Source organism: Crocuta crocuta, unplaced genomic scaffold (genome assembly GCF_008692635.1).
Source record: "Crocuta crocuta isolate KB4526 unplaced genomic scaffold, BGI_CrCroc_1.0 scaffold32, whole genome shotgun sequence".
NCBI classification, from domain to species: Eukaryota; Metazoa; Chordata; class Mammalia; order Carnivora; family Hyaenidae; genus Crocuta; species Crocuta crocuta.
Genome location: NW_027529424.1, coordinates 7,251,873 through 7,259,865, shown reverse-complemented (window position 1 = coordinate 7,259,865; position 7,993 = coordinate 7,251,873).

Below are 7,993 nucleotides of genomic sequence, written 5' to 3'. Positions count from 1 at the left end.
TCAGTTTATGTGTAGTAATACTGGAAAACTTAACTAGAAGGTATGTACCAGTGGTTCTCAAACTTTTTGGTGTCAAGGCTCCAGGACCCTCTTAAAAATTACTTAGGACCCCAAAGTGCTTTTTCTGAATGTGCTGACCTGTGACATTTACTCTGCTAGAAACTAAGAATGGGGCACTCAAAATAACCGTGATAAATCTACCACGTGTTAACAACTCATATGTTTTATGAAAAATAACTCTATTTTCCAAAAACCAAGTAGGTGCAAAGAGTGGTCTTATTTTGCATTTTCCCACATCTCTTTAAGGAATATATCTGGAGTCTCATGTCTGCTTCTGAGTTCAGCCTGTGTAGCCTCACTTATTTGAGCAGCGGGAAAAGGGATGCCCTTTGACACCCCCACCCTCACCCCCACCCTAATAAGATCTCAGGGACCTCAGCACTCATCAGACCACACTTGGAGAACTTCCGGCATACATGACAGCTGAATTACAACTGAGAGCACTCCCTCCACTGAGGAATCATTCAAAACCTGATGTACCTGTCCACAAGATTGCAATGGCCTTTTCAGACAACAGAATTTTGTACAGTCATATGGTGATGATTCTTCTGGAGAACTTCCGGAACGTTTGTCTACACCTATAGCTGCATTCCTAAAACTTGGGTTAATTTTGCCAATCACTTGTTTTCCAGCTAAAGAAACAGAGTGATCCATAGAAGGCATTCCTCTCTGCAAGTACCCTTGCGTTAATTATCACCCTGCAATCCTCAGAAATGTTTGTTGGTCTGTCATTTAAGAAAATGACACAGCTACAGTGACCCCACAACGAGGGGTTTCCTGCCCACTAACACTGGCATCACTGCCCTGAGGAAGTGGCTTGGCTCTGTGTCTGTCTTCATCTAGCTGTTGTGATAGACCACGATGAGTTGGTTGATAAAGTAGGTGAGTCTGGTTACATGTGATCAGGATAGTAAAATCCCAAAGAGAACTGTCCAGTTTATGGACAGTTTTATGAAGGTAACTCTTCAGGCTTCGTCTATTGCCCTGAAATAGAAGCATGGAAAATTGTCACGTGTGCCTGTGGATTCCAAGTCCCAGACACCGCACAGATTGCAAATCTTTTACTTATTTTGTCACCATTTGCTGATGCAAATTATTCTCATTAATTTGCCTACTTCTCAGCTTCCTATAATGCAAAAGACCCTAGAGAATATCTGTATATGCAGTGTTCACAGTACTGGAGATTCTACAAAGGATTTGGAAAATCTAAAAGTGTAAAAGAGAGACTAGAAATGTTAGATTATTGCATATACCGCATTTTCTAAACCCAAGTTTCTTCATCCAGTGGAATTAGGAACTAAGCTTGGTTTTGAGCAGCTGACATAAACAGTGACAATCTGCCTTTTGAGATACGGAGTTTAATCTTAGGTTCTCAGTATATATTTGTTGAACAAATGAACGCATTAGTTAATTAGCCATAAAATGAAATTTCTTTGCTCTGAAGAGTGACCTTTGATCTGTATAGTTGACCAGAGAGATGTTTGTGTTTGGCCTATTGTTGTTGTTTTTTTGTTTTTTTGTTTTTTTTTCAAGATAGAATATGAAGAGGGAAGGAACAGAGAGAGAGAGAATTCCAAGCCGGCTCTGTGCTCTCAGCACAGAGCCTGATGGGCTTAAACTCACCAACTGTGAGATTATAACCTGAGCCAAAATCAAGAGTCGGACACTCAATGGACTGAACCAGCCAGGCGCCCCAGCCTATCATTTTTAAATCAGAAGATATTTAGTGGTGACACTATGAAGAGCTATTTCTTTTTCTGAATATTTCATAATGGCAGTCACATTATGTGGCAGACTTTTACTGAATATCTACTATGTCTCTCATGTGCCAGTCCCTGCTTTGAAACTAGCAAAATACAGATGAGGCCCGTCTCCTGTTTTCTAGACTCCAGAGGCTCATGGTCAAATGAGAGAGGTCAGCAATGGAAGAAGTGCTGTAAAAGTGGCAGGCATAAGGCACTCTGAGAAAACCAAGGAGACTATGCTTGTCTCCCTTGGAAAGTCAAGGAAAGCTTTCTAGAGTGGTAAACATGGTAACTGAATCTCAGCTGGGGAGGAGCCAGGCAGTGTAACTCTCTCTACGTATAACCCGGTGCAAGGGTCACTCTTGGATCTCTCTGTCAGAATAAACCGTGGGCTTAGAGTGAAGAAATGTACTTGGTGCATCAGCCAGAACTCATTTGTACATGGCAGAAACAACACCACCTCGTTCACACAAAAAGAGAATACGTTGGTTCATATAGTGGGAAGTCTGCATTCAGGGCAACATTATTTAAAGGCTTATATGAGGTCATCAGTGGGCTCTTTCTTTCTCCTTTTGGCTCTGCTTGTTGCTCTTAGTTTTCTCTACCTCAGGTAGGTTTTCTGCTCATAATAGAGGAGATAACCACCAACAGTCTCCAATTCATGTTTATCTACCTCTTCACCCAAGAGACTTCAGTTGAAACAATCTCACTGATAGACCCCTACTGTCATCGGTCCGTTCCTGTGGTGGGGGCTTTGAGTGTTTGCTTAACAGTTTGACCAAAGTTAAATTAGGGTGGGGGAGGAGCAGTTCCCTGAAGCAATGACTGGGGTACAGGTGGCAGTGCAGAAGATGAGGTGGCTAAATACACAAAGAGCAATGGTCTCCAGCATGAGACAAATTGGACTCAATTGCCTTGAATTTGACAAGGATCTTTTTTAGCATTGGGATTGATTTTCCCCAAAGTTCATTTAGACATTTACCCAAATAGTTTTGTACTTTTCCAGAGTTTTTGGAGGCTTTTGTTTCATTTCAGGAAGTATAGCCTTCTCAGGGAAGGTAAGAGTGAGGGCTTTCTTTAAAGACTTGTCCTCATGGCTTAACTCAGACATTTTTTATGTGGCTAATGTTTGGCCAAGCAAATGGCAAGAGGAAAAGAAATTCTGGCTGGCAGGATGTGTGAAAGAGAAAGACATAATTTCTCCTCACTCTCTCTTCTGACAAAGGCAAGGAATGTTCCTCTGGACATTTGATGATCAGATGTTGGAACTTCTTTTCCTCTCATCAGTAACTTGCTTGTCTCACAAACAGCCCAGACTGTGGGCCATTACCCAAGCGTTGGGAATGTTCAGAGAGAGAGAGAGAGCAGGGAGTAGGCTGGGCTGGGCACCCAGGATCCAACTAAAGAGGAAGGCAACTATCACTGGAAATGTGACGAGCTGGAGATGACTATGATTTATATAATTCTTCTCATGGAAGATACTATATTGGTTAGAAGCTGCCTGAGACGAGGGCAAGGCTCAGGTGGTAGCTAACGTGCATTCAAAGGGGTGGGTCTGGTTAACTGGACACGTTGCATTTGCTGAATGGGTGCTTGGGTTTGAGGGCAGATTTCACAGTTGCTCAGCTTCTCACCTAAAGAAAACTGAACAAATGTTTAGAGAATATTAGTTTGAGACGCCAGGCCATAAACATTTCCGAAGCACTCATGCGGCTTATGCAAACCACATATAGTTCTGGTCCAGGGCTACTTCCTGTCCGGGTGCCATTTGTAAAGTTATGAGTATCATGGCTGGTTATGGAGCCCTTGTTTCCTGGGCTTTCATTCCTACGGCAAACTCTGAAAAACAAACTGAGCCTACCATTATCTGGTATTTTCATTAAAAGTTACTGACACTGTTCTTTAACTTGTGACTTTAGAAAACAACAAAAGTAATTACCTGCAAATAATAAAAACAACACCAGGGTTGTAGCTGTTAATTTAGGCATAAAAACCCAACTAATTATGTGTGACTTTTGCAAGCAGAGTCTTGTTGAACTGCTGATGCTTTCTCTCTAGGCTGGTCCCTTTCATTGATGGCTGGTCAGAATCAGTCTCACTGCTTGGTCTTTGTCTCTTGTTCCCAAGTGTCGTATCTTCTCTAACTCACCATGAATTAAAATAATTATAACAGGATTAAGATTTGCCACCCATTTTACAAAGAGTCCCCTGTTATTGCCATTACTGTGGTTTCCGACGCACTCCACAGGCCTGGAGTTGTTTTACTCTACATTTGACTTTAATTTTCTTAGGCGTGTTTCTTGTTTTGAGTTCTTATGCTGTTTTTAAGGCTGTATTTTCTTTTTGGTGCTATGCTAATGGCTGCTCTTAGGTGTTCTGAAACTGCTAAGACAGTGGCTTTTCAAACTTTTTTGACCACAACCCACAGAAATACGTTTTACATTGTGCCCAGTACACACATTCACATATGACTGAACCAGAAGTTTCTTAGAACAATATCTAAGTTTCATAGATACATTCTTATTCTGTTATTCTATTCTGTTCTGTTCTATTCTATTCTGTTCTATTCTATTCTCTTCTATTCTATCCCATCCCATTTCTAAGGACACACCTCCTAAAGCCCTAAGTTGAGTGACTGGCTAGGGGATTTTATTTCCTCTTGGTAGGCTGACAATATCTTTGGTCTCTCAGTGATTCAACTGACTCCTTTCTATTCACCAGACTGGAAAGGATTATTTATACATTCCTTGGGAGAAGGTGGTTAATCAGTTAGAGATGCCATTCGGAAGACAGTTGCACAGAAAACGAGGACTCAAGTAGGTTATTTCTCTTCACTCTTTTCCAAATTGTTTTCCTCAACACTGAACTCATAGGTGACCTTTTATAGTCAAATGCTACTTGCTCAATACTATTCTGAAAACCATTAAAGCAGCTCATTATTATTCAAATCTAGTTGTACCAATGTACCAAGTGTTTACAAAAATATTATAATCAACACAAATTGATTTCAAGTGGTTGGTCAACAAACAGTTCTCAGCCATATTTGCCTCTGGTCAGATTTATAAACGTGATAGCTTCTTGAAAGTTTGTATGCTTTTCTTCAGCTTCTTCATACTTGTCAAAGGTCAATGTTATCAGTTGTTTGAATTTCATTATGTCCAAGGTGCTTTGAGAAACTCTCCAGACCCCCCTGTGGCAGGGGCTGCTAATGCCCACCCAAAGTGCATCCCCCTCTCCCTTAGTAAAAGAATTTTGATTTTGTCCAGAGTAGCAATGAGTCCAGCTAAACACACTCACTTTTGCAGCCTCCCTTGCATCTGTGTTGGTCATGTGACATAGGGCTGACCAATGAGATTCAAACTGAGGGTTTCTGGGAAGGTTTTTGCTTTCCTGAGACAGGAAGTGCAGCCTCATGTTCCTCCTGCCCGGAACACAGAAATTCTGGGACATTTAGCCACCATCTTGCAACAAGGCAACAATTATAAGGATGAGGATCCACAAGCTAGATGTCATGGAGCAGATGTGTAGGAAGAGCCTGGATCCCTAATGGCAGCACAGAGCTGTGGCTCCAGGTCCAGGGGGTCCGCCTTCAGATTTCTGGCTATGTGAGGAAGACATTCAGCACCTATTTTTTATATGTATATAAAATTTTGTTGGTTTCATTTTATCAAGTAGTTTTAGGTTCACAGTAATTTCCCATATGCCCCCTCTCCCCACACATGCACAACCACCCTCACTATCAACACCCCCCCCAGCAGGTGGTATATTTGCTAGAGTTGATGAACCTATATTGACTCATTGTCATCACCCGGAGTCCGTGGTTTACCTTAGGATCACTCTTGGTGTACATTCTGTGGGCTTGCACAAATTTGTAATGACATGTATCTATCATTATAGTGTCTTATAGAGTATTTTTACTGCCCCCAACCCTCTTACATTTTACACCAGACTTTTCTGTGACCTGTAATCAAGTGAATTGCATAACTGATTCCTTTTCTGATTTTTAGATTTCTGTATTTGTCCTTTTCTCTGATGGAAGTTTGATAACTACAAATTACTATGATGACCATTTCAAATGTCACCAATTAGAACCAAAGCTATTTTACACATTAATTACTAACGAAAGTGCATTGATGTCTTTCTGCGTAACATTGAAGTGAGAGAAGCTCCCTTTGCGAACTATCCCAGCAAGGTTACCGTGCTCTGAGAGCTATTCATCTGTCATTTCTCGACGTGCCTCCAAAGATTAAATAACGATGACCAGTCAGAAAGTAGGGCTCAACCAAGTGATTTCCTGATCTAGAAACAGCTTTTTCAGTCTTCAGTGGGTCATTTTAGATAGACTGTCCACCATCAAGTTCAGATAGTTCTTAGAATGTCCTAGATCTGAAAAGGTAAGCGAGAGATTCTATGAGGGCTGAACTTGTCTCAAGATTTGGAGATTCTTTCTGATTCTGCTCAGGATAAGGGAAGCCATTTTGACAACTGCTTTCCTTAGAACACTTTAGAGGCTGTTTCTATTTGGGAGGGGGAAAAAAAAACAATGAATGAGTGCCCGGGTAAGAAACCTTAATCAAACTTCTGTTTCTGTCATTTGCCTTTTGGGACCCCTCAATCAAGATAGAACTTTTCAGAGAAATGTGTCTTATTTCTTCTACTTCTCAAACGTATTAGGGTTTTTTTTTTTTTAAATGTTTATTTATTTATTTTTGAGAGGGAGAGAGAGAGAACATGTAGGGGAAAGGCAGAGAGAGAGGGAGACACAGGATCCAAAGCAGGTTCTAGGCTCTGAGTTGTCAGCATAGAGCCCGACACAACGCTCCAACCCACGAACCGTGAGATCATGACCTGAGCTGAAGTTGGATGTTTAACCGACTGAGCCACCCCGGCGCCCCTAAAATAAGTAACGATAAGCCAAGTTAAATAGTCTATAACAGTGATGACCAGTAAAAATATAATGTGAGCCACGTATATAATTTAGTTTTTCTAATAAACACGTTAAAAAGGCAATATAAAATAGGTGAAATTAATTTTAATAATATACTTTATTTAACACAGCATAACCAACATATTTTAACATGTGGTGTAATCACGATAAAAACTATTGATAGACATTTGCAGTTTTTTGATATTGAATTCTGTGTATATTTTATAGTTATGGCACATCTCACTTTGGACTAACCACATTTCAAACCCTCTAACCCATGTGGCTAGTGGCCGCCATATTGGACAGCACATAACTTTCCCTATCTACCATTCTCCACAAGGGTCACTATTATGCTATCAGCCTGGCCATATCTGCTTTCCCCACCCTGCCAGAGTTGTAGAGCAGTTACAACAGCTACTCAAAAGAACACTGCTCCAGGGGCAGGAGATATTTCAACACAATATCAAGAGACTCTGAAAGTCTATTGGATAGCCCTTTGCCTGCTCTGTCTCCATTCTTTTGTTTTATCTGTATCAGAGAGATTATAGTCAAAATGGGAGATGTGATGAATGGGTTGCTGAAAAAGTCCCAGTGGCCAGAATCAGAGAGGACACAAGGCATGAAGTGCATTTACAAGTAGAAGAGAAAATAAAGACTGTAAGATGCCTTTAAAGTGGCTACACAATTGATAAGCAGGTCACTTTTTTTTTCCCCCAAAAAGGAATTCCCACTCATGCTATAGGAAAGATTGAGCCATTGGGAGCTCCTGACTTGGGAAGGTAATTGTTGTATCTTAGAAGTTCCTATTGCTTAATGCATGCCTGTGACAGAGTGGCTTATAGAACACGGTAGTCTCTGTAGTTTCCTGTTCCTCTAACACTATCTTTATTTTCTTTGCAGCATAATTAAGATTGTGTCTATTAGTCTTCCTCAAATTAATGAGATGATCCTTTTACCCTCTGATTAGATATGAATCTTTCCTTGGACAATGATTTTGTGTTCAAACGAAAGAGCAAGTCGCTCCCTCCACCACCCTGCTTTAAAAACAAATAACTTCTGAGCACATGATGCCGGCTATCGTATTTACTCTCGTGAGAGTAAATATTTGAAAGTCACATGACAGAGTTGACATTTGAAAGTCTGATAATGCCCACAACCTATTAAAATCCACACAATTAAGGCAGAAACAGATTTCATAAAACATTTCCCTCCAATCTGTGCTGGACCAAATCTTGAAAGAAACTCAAAACACTTTACACAC